Source organism: Geotrypetes seraphini, chromosome 5 (genome assembly GCF_902459505.1).
Source record: "Geotrypetes seraphini chromosome 5, aGeoSer1.1, whole genome shotgun sequence".
Taxonomy (NCBI): Eukaryota; Metazoa; Chordata; class Amphibia; order Gymnophiona; family Dermophiidae; genus Geotrypetes; species Geotrypetes seraphini.
Genome location: NC_047088.1, coordinates 6,540,707 through 6,554,007, shown reverse-complemented (window position 1 = coordinate 6,554,007; position 13,301 = coordinate 6,540,707).

Genomic DNA, 13,301 nt, shown 5'->3' with positions numbered 1-13,301 from the left:
AAAAAAAAATAGTCAATGTCTTATTAAAGAAATGACAACTTTGCATGAGGTAAAACTCTTTATAGTTTATAAATCTTTCAGTTAAAGGAAAGATTTATAAACTATAAAGAATTTTACCTTATGCAAAATTGTCATTAACTATTTTTTCTGCGGCACTCACATTTAAAGTCTCAAAACTGACACATTTCAATCACTATATTGAAAATAAAATCATTTTCCCTACCTTTGTTGGCTGGTGACTTTATTTTTCTGTGCTTTTAACTGTTTCCAGGGCCTTCTTGTCCTTTGACTGTTTTTCTCTCCGTCTTCACTTTCTGCCTTTCATCCATCTTTGGCATTAGCTTAATATTCAAATTTTCTGCTTTCTTTTCAAAATCTACGTTTCCATGTCTTACCTTCCCTTCTATCTCTCTCTTCTTCCATCCCTATTTCCATGGTCTGACATCTCTTTCTTTCCTTTCTCTCCCTCCCTCCTTCCTTCCTTCCTTTCCCCTGGTCTGGCATCTGTCTCCTTCCATCCCCCAACTTTTTATTTATTTCACCCTGCCCCCCTCTTTCTCTCTCTCTCCATGCCCCCTTTCTTTCTATATGTCTGGCTTTCTCTCTCTCTCTCTGTGCCCCCTTTCTTTCTTTTTTTCTTTCTCCATGCCCGCCCTTTCTTTCTGTCTTTCTCTCTCCATGCCCCTTTCTGTCTGTGTCCCGTCTCCCTTCTTTTTTTCTGTCTCTCTGTCCCCCCCCTTTCTTTCTTTATTTCTCCCTGCCCTCCCCCAAGCCACCACCATTGGGGAACAGGCCACCACCGCCGCAATTGGGAAACAGGCCAGCGCTAAGGTCTTAGCTCTCCCTGCTTATCTTCCCCAGCGTGGGGCCGACCAATTCTTGTCACCCGACGTCAATTCTAATGTCGAGGAGGAAGTTCCGGGCCAGCTAGGCAGCGATTGGCTGGCCCGGAACTTCCTCCCCAACGTTAGAATTGACGTCAGGTGGTGAGAATTGGTCGGCTCTGAGCTGGGGAAGATAAGCAGGGAGAGCTAAGACCTTGGCACTGGCCTGTTCCCCGATTGCGGTGGCTTGGGGGAGGGCAGTGAGACGGGAAGGGAAGCAGATTGGGGACCCCTGCTTTAGGCGAGCTGCAGTCATGGTCTGTACACGATTGTCCTCTCCACAATCGGAAAACTTGTGAAGTGGAGAGGACAGATCCCGGGCCGCAAAATAGTCTCAGGGGGGCCGCGTGTTTGAGACCACTGATCTATGGGATAAGGTTCTCAGAGGAACAGGAAATTTGGGTGTTTTACAGAGAATCTGTTTCTTGTAGATTAGAAAATACAATACTACCACTTGGAAGGTCATACAGAGGTTATGATGTGTTTGTAGGAAGTAGGCTTTGTAACTGACATGATTGATACTTGGAAAGGTAAAATATCAAAACTGATTTAGGAAGAAAAGTGAAACACTGCCACCTGCTGGGTTTAAAAAGTTAACAGAATGGACTTTTAATGTTAACATTGACCTAAGGCATTTTTGGAAAGGAAGTCAATTGTGTCTTTGTATTCTAAAGCATGATAATTATTACAAATGATGTCACTTAGGGTATAAATCTGTTTGCCTTGTTTTCTCTCTTTGAAGAGCCCTGAAATTCCGAGGGCTTGCTCTTCCCATACTATGGAAGCTCTGTCAATAAAGACATTTTGGTTTTCATGGCTTTTCCTCCTCTGTTATTTGAATTCACAGAACGGAGTCTGTAGCCCAATCATGTGGGAGAGAGAATCCATTCTGGCAATTCTTTTATCCTCGATGTTGAACATTCTGTAGATCCTTTTCAGCATATCCAAAGAATGTGCCAGAACCCCAAATCCAGATCCTTGACATCAGATGTGCTGCTAGTTAAGGGACTTGACTGTTAGGGATGCCCCAAAAGCTCATGAAAGGAACCAGCTGTGTCATCTGCCTCTTAGCTCATCCTGAGGTAAACAAGAGGGCATGAACGGCTTCAGTTTCAACAGCTCTGCTTTTGGTTTCACTTCCCATTGACCTTGGGGAGGAACTATTTTAAAAGCAAGAACAATGGGACAGTCTGCAATATTTTATTGAAAAATATACTACTGTATTTGAAAGCAACAATTTTATTTTTTAGCGTTGAATAAAGCAACAGAAGGGGATGCGATCCTTTAGAGCAGTGGTTCCCAACCCTGTCCTGGAGGAACACCAGGCCAATCGGGTTTTCAGGCTAGCCCTAATGAATATGCATGAAGCAAATTTGCATGCCTATCACTTCCATCCTATGCAAATCTCTCTCATGCATATTCATTAGGGCTAGCCTGAAAACCCGATTGGCCTGGTGTTCCTCCAGGACAGGGTTGGGAACCACTGCTTTAGAAGACAGATAGCTATGAGTAATGAGACCTCTTGTCCCCTAATTCTACCGTTTAATTTTATTTGGAAAAGGCTTTTATCAAACCGCGTTCGAGCTCATTCACTTCCTATGAGTGTCAGAGCATTTAGTTTGCCAGCACATGGTAGAAAGCCTTAGGGCTCCATTTACTAAGCAGCGTTAGCGTTTTTAGCGCGTGCTACACCCACGCTATGCTGGCATTAGCGTCTAGCGCACGTGGCAATTTAGCACACGCTATTCCACACATTAATGCCCGAGCATGGCTTAGTAAAAGGAGCCCTTAGTTATTAAAATGTTTCAAGTATTTACATATCTGGCTTATCTTGTATGACGTTTTTGGCTTTGTAGCCACAGAAAGGCTCAGCTAAGGTGATTCTGAAACCTTCAGTATCTTCCAGTCTATAATTGTACATTCGAGTGTGAGCCCACCGGGACAGACAGGGAAAAATGCTTGAGAACCTGAATGTAAACCACTTAAATTCCGGTCCTCGAGAGCCGGAGCCAGGACAGGTTTTCAGGATCTCCACCATGAATATGCACTGCCTCCTTGAGATGCAAATCTATCTCATGCATATTTATGGTGGATATCCTGAAAACCTGACCTGGCTCCGACTCTCGAGGACCGGAATTGCCTACCCTTGACTTACACTATAAGTGGTATATAAATAGAAAAATAAATTCTACAAAATTGTTTGTCTTAGGTGCCTGACTGTGGAGCACCTAAATTTCCAGCTTAGTGTATATATATATATACCTGACAGGGGAATCCCAGGGGCAAAAATCCCTCCATGCCAGTTAGCACCTGCTTATCACTCCGCCTTTATTTCATGCCTCTTTCAGCTTCCTCTTGCTCACTATAATAAGGCAGTGCGGTGTCTGTCCAGCCCGAGTCTAACATGTGGAGAGCTGCATTCTGCGGGATGCTGGGAGATGTTGTGCTGCTCTTCCTGCTGTCTGAGGCTTCTACTCTTGCTCATCTTCTGCAGGTATGAGACTCCCAGGATCTTCTCTCTGCTCTGGTTACATTTCTCTTTTACTTTCCCAGACGTCCTCCCTGATTTCAGGCACTGTAGAAACGGCAAAATAATTCTTAGAGAAGTGTTTGGGGTCATTTCTGGGAATGTTTGTGTGGGGGGTTTTCTCTCAATATAGGAGCAACGTCTCAGACAGGGTACATTATGCTCTTTCTCCTTAATGAGCACACGTGCAATGGTTTGGGGGCCATGCATCCACCCCCGAAAGAGTGCACCCAAGAAAACAGAGAGGCTCATGTTTGTTCTGTCACGTCCAATGACTGTGAATCCCTAGTAATAATGAGCATAGACTCTGCTGTTTTCCATAACTCCAGTGTCCTCATCTTCCTTCTCCCTCTCTCTTAGCATTATCCATTATTTACACTCTGTGCATTTCCTACTTTGCATATTTTGCATGATCCCCTCATACCCTCTAACTAATGAAGTCAATATTTTAAGTGAATCTCCCATCCAGTTAAAGAACAGATAGTCGGGGCATTTATAACAGGTTAGTACCAGGGCAGAGGGGGAACAGACAATCCTGAAGTACCCCTTGCCTATCGGGTTTTCAGGATATCCTCAATGAATATGCATAAACTTGATTTTCATACACTGCCTTCATTATATACATATTTATTTCATGCATTTTCATTGTGGATATTCTGAAAACCTGACTGACAAGGGGGCACTCCAGGACCAACTTGAGAAACACTGCTTTAGGGTTACTATTGAAACATAGAAACATAGAAAGATGACGGCAGAAAAGGGCTATAGCCCACCAAGTCTACCCACACTACTGACCCACCCCAATAAGTCTAGATGCTAGTGAATCGTCTTATGTAGGGATCCCACGTACATGTCCCATTTGCTCTTAAAGTCAAGCACGCCGGTGGCCTCGACCACCTGCACCGGAAGCTTATTCCAGTGATCTACCACTCTTTCCGTGAAAAAATACTTCCTGGTGTCACTACTAAATTTCCCCCCTCTGAGTTTAAGCGGATGCCCTCTTGTGATCGAGGGTCCTTTGGGGAAGAGGATGTCATCGTCCACCTCGACACGTCCTGTGATGTATTTAAATGTCTCAATCATGTCCCCCCTCTCCCTGCGTTTCTCAAGAGTGTAGAGCCGCAGTCTGCTCAGTCTCTCTTCGTACGAGAGACCCTTGAACCCCAAGATCGTCCTAGTGGCCATCCGCTGAACCGACTCGACTCTAAGCACGTCTTTATGGTAATGTGGCCTCCAGAATTGCACACAGTATTCCAGATGAGGTCTCACCATGGTTTTGTACAGCGGCATTATGACTTCTGGTTTCCGACTGACGAAACTTCTATTGATACATCCCATCATTTGCCTTGCCTTGGATGTGGCCTTCTCTACCTGCTTGGCAGCCTTCATGTCTGCACTGATGACTACTCCCAAATCTCGTTCTACTGAGGTTCTAGCTAATGTTACTCCATTTAAGGTGTAAGTTCTGCACGGATTTCTGCTACCGAGGTGCATGACCTTACATTTCGTAGCATTGAAGCCTAGCTGCCATGTCGAGGACCAGTTTTCCAATGTACGAAGGTCCTGTGTCATACTATCCTGTAAAAAGCTTTCACTTACTATGTTGCACAGTTTTGCATCGTCGGCGAATAATGTCACTTTACCCTGTAGCCCTCGTGTCAAGTCCCTTATGAATATATTAAAAAGGAGAGGACCCAGGACCGAGCCCTGCGGCACTCCGCTGGTCACCTCTGATGTTTCAGAGAGGGTACCATTGACCATCACCCTCTGAAGTCTACCACTCAGCCAATCATTGACCCATGCAGTTATCGTCTCACCCAACCCCATTGATTTCATCTTGTTTAGTAGCCTGCAGTGTGGGACGCTGTCAAAAGCTTTGCTGAAGTCCAAATTCTATGTCCAGAGACTCTCCTGAGTCCAACTTTCCTGTTACCCAATCAAAGAAGCTGATGAGGTTGGATTGACACGACCTACCCTTAGTGAATCCATGTTGACTAGGATCCCTAAGATTCCCCTCATCCAAGATCATGTCCAACTTACGTTTAATTAGTGTTTCCATGAGTTTACATACTATCGATGTGAGACTCACTGGTCGGTAATTCGCGGCCTCTGCCCTGCATCCCTTTTTATGCAGAGGAACAACATTCGCTGTTTTCCAATCCAGGGGGACTCTCCCCTTCTTTAGGGAGAGATTGAAGAGCATGGCTAATGGTTCCGCCAGAACCTCGCACAGCTCTCTGAGCACTCTTGGGTACAATTCGTCTGGACCCATGGCTTTGCTCACCTGGAGTCTTGACAATTCGCTGTAGACCTCAGCTGGTGTGAACTCAAAATTCTGAAATGGGTCTTCCACGCTTGACATTGCTTCCAGATGTGGCCCTTTCCCTGGTGCCTCGCAGGTAAAAACCGAGCAGAAGTATTCATTCAGTAGTTTGGCTTTATCGGAATCTGTTTCCGCGTAATTCCCGTCCGGTGTTCTGAGGCGTACTATCCCACTTGTGTTTTTTTTCCTGTCACTAATGTACCAGAAGAAGGATTTGTCCCCCTTCTTAATGTTCTTTGCTAGAGTTTCTTCCACTGCAAGCTTGGCCTCCCTGACTGCTGTCTTGACTGCTGCAGCTGGCCTTATATTCAATGTTAGCTTCATCTGTTCCCGTACGTTTGTATGAAAGAAATGCTCTTTTTTTCTCCTTGATGAGGTACGAGACCTCTTCAGTGAACCATTGGGTTTTTTTGTGTCTTTGTTGTTTATATACCAATTTTATGTAGCGGATAGTTGCCTCGTGTAGGGTCAATTTCAGGTTTGACCACATGGCTTCCACATTATCAGTTGCTTCTTGATCCTGCAGCGTCTGCTGGACGAAATCTCCCATACGTGCGAAATCAGTGCCCCGGAAATTGAGTACCCTCGTTTTAGTTTGTGATTTAGGGAAACCTTTCCTGAGGTTGAACCATACCATGTTATGGTCACTGGTAGCTAGCTTTTCTCCCACTGAGACCTCCGAGACACTCTCGCCGTTTGTAATTACGAGGTCTAGGATGGCCTCGGCCCTAGTGGGCTCTAGCACCATTTGTTTGAGCTGTACTCCCTTCATGGACGTCAAAATCCTCCTGCTACCGCTAGTTGTCGCTGAGAGTGTGTTCCAGTCTGCATCGGGCATGTTGAAGTCCCCTAGCAGAACAGTGTCCCCCCGTAGAGTAATATTTTCAATGTCTTCAATCAATTCGTTATCCTTGTCCTCTGTTTGTCTTGGAGGTCTGTATACCACACCAAGATACAAGCACTTTTCTCCACCTCTGGCCAGGTTGACCCAGATGGATTCCCCGGTGTACCTAACATCTGTGATCCTGGTTATCCTGATGTTCTCTTTGATGTAAATTGCTACCCCTCCTCCTAGCTTACCCTTCCTGTCTTGTCGAAGCAGGTTGAATCCTGGTATAGTTGTATCCCACCCATGGGAGTCCGTGAACCATGTTTCTGATATTGCCACCACGTCTAAGTCGGCTTTCACAATTTCTGTTTCCAGTTCTAGAATTTTATTCCCTAAACTATGCGCGTTAACATACATAGCTCTCCACTCTGTGCGTTTGTTAAACCCCTGTAGAAAGATTCTTATCTGACTCAAAGTGTCTCCTAGTGAACCTTTAGCAGTGAGGGTACTTACCTCGGACTTAGAAGCGCAGTTTTGGATCACCACATCAGGATTGTTTCTTACTGCACTGGTATATAAGTGGGTACCCTCCCCCGACTTACCTAGTTTAAAGCCCTCCGAAGTAGGCGGGCTAAACGGTGTCCGAAGATGTTCTTACCTCTGCTGGTCAGGTGAAGTCCGTCTGGTCCCTGGAGTCCCTGTAGTGTAGTGCCTCTCCATGATTTAGGAATCCGAAGTTCAATTCTCGGCACCATCGTTGTAGCCATTTGTTTGTCTTCAGGATGCGTTCATCTCTATCCCTTCCCTTGCCCCTAACAGGAAGAATAGAAGAGAATACTACCTGTGCTCCTGTCTGCTTCAGCTTTTCTCCCAGAGCTCCGAAGTTTAAAATAAAACCTGGATGTCTCAATCTATCCTCCTTTTTCTGGATACCCAAACAAAAGACTGGGGACAGTCACTATACTTAGGGCAGGGGTGTCAAACTCAGTCCCGCTGGCCAAATTAGGCCCGCAGGGTAATTAAATTTGGCTCATAATTTGGCCAGAGATTTGGCCCGCTGTTCCTTCCCTGCCTCCATCACAGCTTCCTTGTCTCATCTTCAAAGCAGCCTGCAAGAGGATCGCTGGTCAGCTGTAGCAAACTTAGCAGGCTGCCATTGACCTCCGCAGCACGTTCCCTCTGCTGCGATCCCTTACATCAGAGAAGGGGGCGGGACTACGGCAGAGAGAACATGCTGCGAAGGCTGAGGCAGCTTGCTAGGTTCACTACAGCCGAACGACATTCCTCTTGTAAGCTGCTTTGAAGATGAGACCAGGAAGATGGGATGGAGGGAGGGAAGAAATGGCGGACCAAATCTTGAAGGTGAGACGGGAAAGAAGAAGGGGAAAATAAGCAGGCCTTCAGGGTGGGGGATGGGCCCTGGTGTAGAAGTACATGGAGGAAGGGAAGGAGGGGTCCAAACAGACATGAATATGCCGGATGGAGAGGGGAAGAAATAATGGGTGTAAAAACAGAGGAGAGGGAGAGAGATGGTGGATAATGGGATGGAAGGAAGGAACAGAAAGGGAGAGAAGTTGGACACAAGGGATGATATGGAGGGGGGATAGAGATACTGGATAGGAGGATAGTTGGGAAGATAAAGGGAGAGATGGTGGACCCTGGGATGGTGGAAAAAGGAGATGCTGGATGAAAGGGTAGTTGAGAAAAGGAGAGATGGTAGATCTGGGGATGGTGGCGTTTATCACTGCAACTGCGGGGATGGAGATGAAAAAAGGAAAGACGCCAGACCTCCAAGGGAGGGAAGGGAAATGGAAGGGGAGGACAGAGATGGCAGATGGATGGTTACTAGGGAGAAAGAGGAAAACGACACATGGGCAAGAGACCCTGGCAAGCGAGTTATCAGAATACGTTTGTCGCAGAGCCTGGGACCAAAATGATTTGTTTAATGACCAGACAGCAAAAGGTAGAAAAACTAATTTTATTTTCTGTTTTGTGATTACAGTATGTCATATCTGAAACGTGTATCCTGCCAGAGCTGGTGTTAGACCGCAAACGTGAGCTAGGATTTAACAGAGAGAAGAAAAGTCCTTTTTGTTTGTTTATTTTGTTTAAACCACAGCGCCAATGTGGGTAGGAGAAGGCAAAGGGGGTGAAGAGGCTGTAAAATAAACCCACCAGGATGTTTGGAAAAAACACTCACTTGAGCAGGAAAATTGAAAAATCGATTCAATAGGCTGAATCGAATTGAAATTTTTTTCCTGAATCGGGCAGCACTAGTAGGCTCCAGCCAATGGGGAGGCTTCTAGTCACCAGAAGGTTGGGCTGAGCTGCAAAGGCTGTGGGGGAGACAGATCTCTGCACAGGGTCTTTCAAGAGAATTAGCGGAACTTTTGATACAGATTCAAACAAATAAAGAAATAGTGAGTGGCCTGGGAGTGGGGGTTGTGTCAAAGGATATGTGAAGGGTTTGCTGTCAGCTGAAGAAAAGAACTGGCAGCAAATGCCAAAATTGACATGATGGTGGGGAGGACTCTGCAGAAGGAGCACATGAGCAATAGGAAAGCACTAGAAAAGAAAGCAAGAGAGTGCACGCACTGGAGAGGACAGTCTCGGACTGGGCTGGAATGGAGAGGTTCATTGGGACCTGGAGGAAAGTTTTCAGCCCAAGGAATTTACCTTGAACACTGTCCTAATACCGCCTCTATTAGAAAAAAAAACCCAACTAAATATTTTATTTAGCTTTTTCCATTGGTAAAACTTTGTAAATTTATATCTTAGATCTCATTCTTTTGAGCAATGGAGAGTGAAAATGACTTGCCCAGCTTCCCTGATTCTCAGCCCACTGCTGTAGAGTTGCCAAGTTGCCCAACTCCAGGAGGGAGACTTTTGGGCCATCCGTGTTTTTCAACTTGTATCCTAATTCAATGTGCTATATGTAGGCCCTGATACCACCAATTTAAATCAGTGCTCAGGTCCCATAATGTACCAGGATGTTAGCTGCTGTCGACTCATGCCCGAGTCCTAGCAACTTGATTAATTACAAATCTAAAAAGAAATTGGTTTTGTGCTAGTCCAGAAAGGTCCTCCAGCATCATCCCGTGGTTGTTTTCAACGTGTCCAGCCCTCTTCGCATGGTTCCTTCGATCTTCCCAAACATGATGTTCTGATGGGTTGCAGAAATCCAGGACTGAGTTTCCCTCTTGAACAGGGTAACTTGGCTGCTCTCCCTCTCTGTTAATTAAGCTCCTGCATTCACAGTCCCCATCACAAACTGTTACCTATTATGCCCCCAGCAGCCTTATCCTGGTTGTGACAGAGCTCCAAGATAGGCCTTATGTAATTCAGTCATTTCCCAGAACCGTATTGCTCTAGCTACTTCTTGCCAGGACTTCTGCTTCTGTAAAAGCTTCTCTGCCAGTGGTCTTTCTCCTAAGACCACCTCCCCCTTTCTCTCATCTAAACTTGAATCCTTTGTCTCACTTCTGGCTCACCTTTAATTCCTGAGCTACCTGGTACCAAACTCTGTTCCTATTGGCCTCTGACTCTGCCCTTCTCTTGGCCTTGTGGAACTCTGACTGGAGAGAAGCTCACTGCCCTTCCTGCATCCATCTGCAGCACACATGGCTCTTATCTCCAAACACAGATCTATCTTTTCACATGCAGGGATGCCTCAACCCCTAGCCTTGAAACCTTCCTAATCTGCTGGACTATTTTCCTGCCTTCCAATTTTTCATCTTCATCTCCTTGAGCAACATTCTGAAACTTAAGAAGTCTGAGCCCAGGGGAACAAACCTTTGAAGAAAAACTACTAAATGTGAATAAACCTATTATTTGTGTTCAATAAAGTATACTTCAGAAAAGATATAAGGATTCTTGCATGTGTGTCGGTGTGCCCAAGGTTTAGCTTTCTGGTAGATTTAGTGTACCTCTGGAACAGCTTGGCTCTGCACTTTTTCCTGCTTCTTCTGGAGAGGTGAAATAATGATGGGGAGAAGGGATCACAGACATATGTTTGCCTAGGGCCCAGGAGGTGAGGAGTGGCCTAGCGGTAGAGCTGCTGCCTCAGCATTCTCAGGTTGTGGGATCAATCCCAGCCCTGTTCCTTGTGACCCTAGAAAAGTCACTTAATCCTCCATTCTCCTGGGTACAGTATGTAAACCGCTTTGAATATGTAACCACAAAAATATATTATACAAGTCCTATTCCCCTTCACTTCCCTTCTTTCTCTGGAAGTTAAAGAACACTTCTCTCACTCAGATATCTATGTGGTAAGCATTTTCCCAGTAAATGAGAAGCAAAGCCAGTGCTGGGCAGACATACATGTGCCCTGAAAATGGCAAGAGCAAATCAAGATTAAGTCTGCAAGTGTAGTATGACATCATACCTCATGCTATGAGTTTATCTTGTTGGCAGACTGGATGGACCGTACAGGTCTTCATCTGTTGTTATCTACTATGCTACTATAACTAAGGTGACCATATGTCCCATTTTGAACGAGACTGTCCCGTTGTGGGATCCCCTGTCCCGTTGTCCCCACACACAGCTTCGGGATGCCAAAAAAGTCCCGTTATCAGGGTCAGCGTCCCGAAGCTGTGCGCGGGGACAACGGGACAGGTGATCGCTTCTTGTCCCTCCCTGCCGCGCAAAATTTAAAAAAAAAAAGCCTCCCTCAGGGCTGGATTAAAGGGTCCTAGCAGTCCGGCCATTTCTCCCCCTAACTAGCCCATCTCCCTCACCTTCGCGGCTGACTCCATCGCTGGAATTGCCGGCAGCTGACCCTCCCACCGCGAGATGCCTGACATACCTCCCTCAATAGCAGTGTTGGCAGTGCTCTAAACAGGCTGCTTTGCAGCCTTCTCCTGCCAGGGCCTTCCCTGTGTCGCGTTGCTGATTACATCATCAGTGATGCGGCAGAGGGAATCGGTGGCGGGAGAAGGCTGCAAAGCAGCCTGTTTAGAGCGCTGCCGACGCTGCTGTTGAGGGAGGTATGTCAGTCGTCTCGTGGTCGGAGAGTTGGCTGCGCAGGGAGAGTGGGGAGCGCTGCTGCCAGCATATCCATCCAGTACTCTGTATGACTGCAAGCAGGATCTTTGAAGACACATTTAAATGGCTTCCAGAGCAATCTCTGATGGACAGACTGAGGTTTCCAAACTCTTTCTTGCCGGCACTAGACCCAAAGGTGTAGCTTGTGATGAATTACCTCCCATAGAAACTTCTGCACTCAGCCTACTCACTCCTACTGGGACTAACACACAAGGCAATGCCCTAGAGGGTTCTGGCAAAGGTTCAATTCTAGGATGTAGGGGAGATCTAGGGCCTGCTTGGCTAAATGTACTTGTGTGCCTAGGGGCCCTCAAAGAATTAATCCTGCCCTGGCCTCCCTCCAGCGCCTGATTTAACCCCCCCCCCCCCCCGGTCCACCGCCACTGCTTACCTCTCTGCTGCTGCTGCTAATCGCAGCCTAGAAGCCTTATTCCTGACGTCAATTCTGACGTCGGAGAGGACGTTCCGGGCCAATGTCAGAATTGACATCGGGGAATAAGGCTTCTGGGCCGCGAATAGAAGCAGCAGGGAGGTAAGCAGCGGCGGCGGACTGGGGGGTTTAAATCGGGCACTGGAGGGAGGCTTTTTTTTGTGTGCGGCAGGGAGGGAAGGAGGTAGGCAGGCAAGCAGGCTGGCTTTGGCGCGGGAGGTAGGTAGGTAGGCAGGTAAGTAGGCAGGCAGGCTGGCTTTGGGGGTGGTGGTGGGACAAAGTCTGGAAGGCAGTGAGGGGGACATGGGAATGAGGCACTGGGGGCACTAAGGACATAGGAAGGAAGGAGGGAGGGAATAGAAAGAGACAATTGTTGGGCCTGAGTGCAGAAAGAAATGAAAGGATGCACAGTCAGAAGGAAGCGCAACCAGAGACTCATGAAATCACCAGACAGCAAAGGTAGGAAAAATGATTTTATTTTCAATTTAGTGATAAAAATGTGTCAATTTTGAGAATTTATATCTGTGTTTATATTTTGCCCTATATTTTCTATTTTTCTATAGTTACTGAGGTGACATCGTTGAAAACCCCCCAAATATAAATAATTAACATTTTCTCTGCGTATAGGGTGCTTTGTGTTTTTTTAAAAATGTTATGGTTACCATTATGAAATAATAAGATAATGTGTGTACATGAAAAATGAATGGAAGAAATTGGGGGCGGGACTAGGGCGGGATTGGGGGCGGGACTGAATATTAATAGATGTCCCGTTTTGATGAAAAAAAATAAATGGTCACGTTAACTATAACCCAGTGTGGAAACCCCCATAGTACACCTCAGGAGCCCCAGTCCTTGAGGCTTCTCAGCTGCAGGTAACCAGTGCTCTGTAAAACCACATCGGTACACTCTGCTGGATACAGTCAAAATCAAAGATAAAACAAAATATAAGATGTTCATCAAAGAGGCAATTGCTACTCATGGGGCTAGAATACAGTCAAATATAGCTCAGTAATGTTTCAGACACCAGTGACATGACAGCTGTGCAAGAAACAGACATTTTCAACAAGAAAGGTATAAACCCTTCCCTACACTTACAGGGGGAAAATCCTTCTGCACAAGCACTTGCTACTGGCAGCCATCGATCCACATTGGAATCAGGCTGAAGAAATCTGAGTCCACAACAAAAATGAGTAGTTCCTTTTTTTTATTCTTCCCCTCCGTCCCCACCATGATTAGCAATGAAGCTGTCAGACAGACCCTGCCAC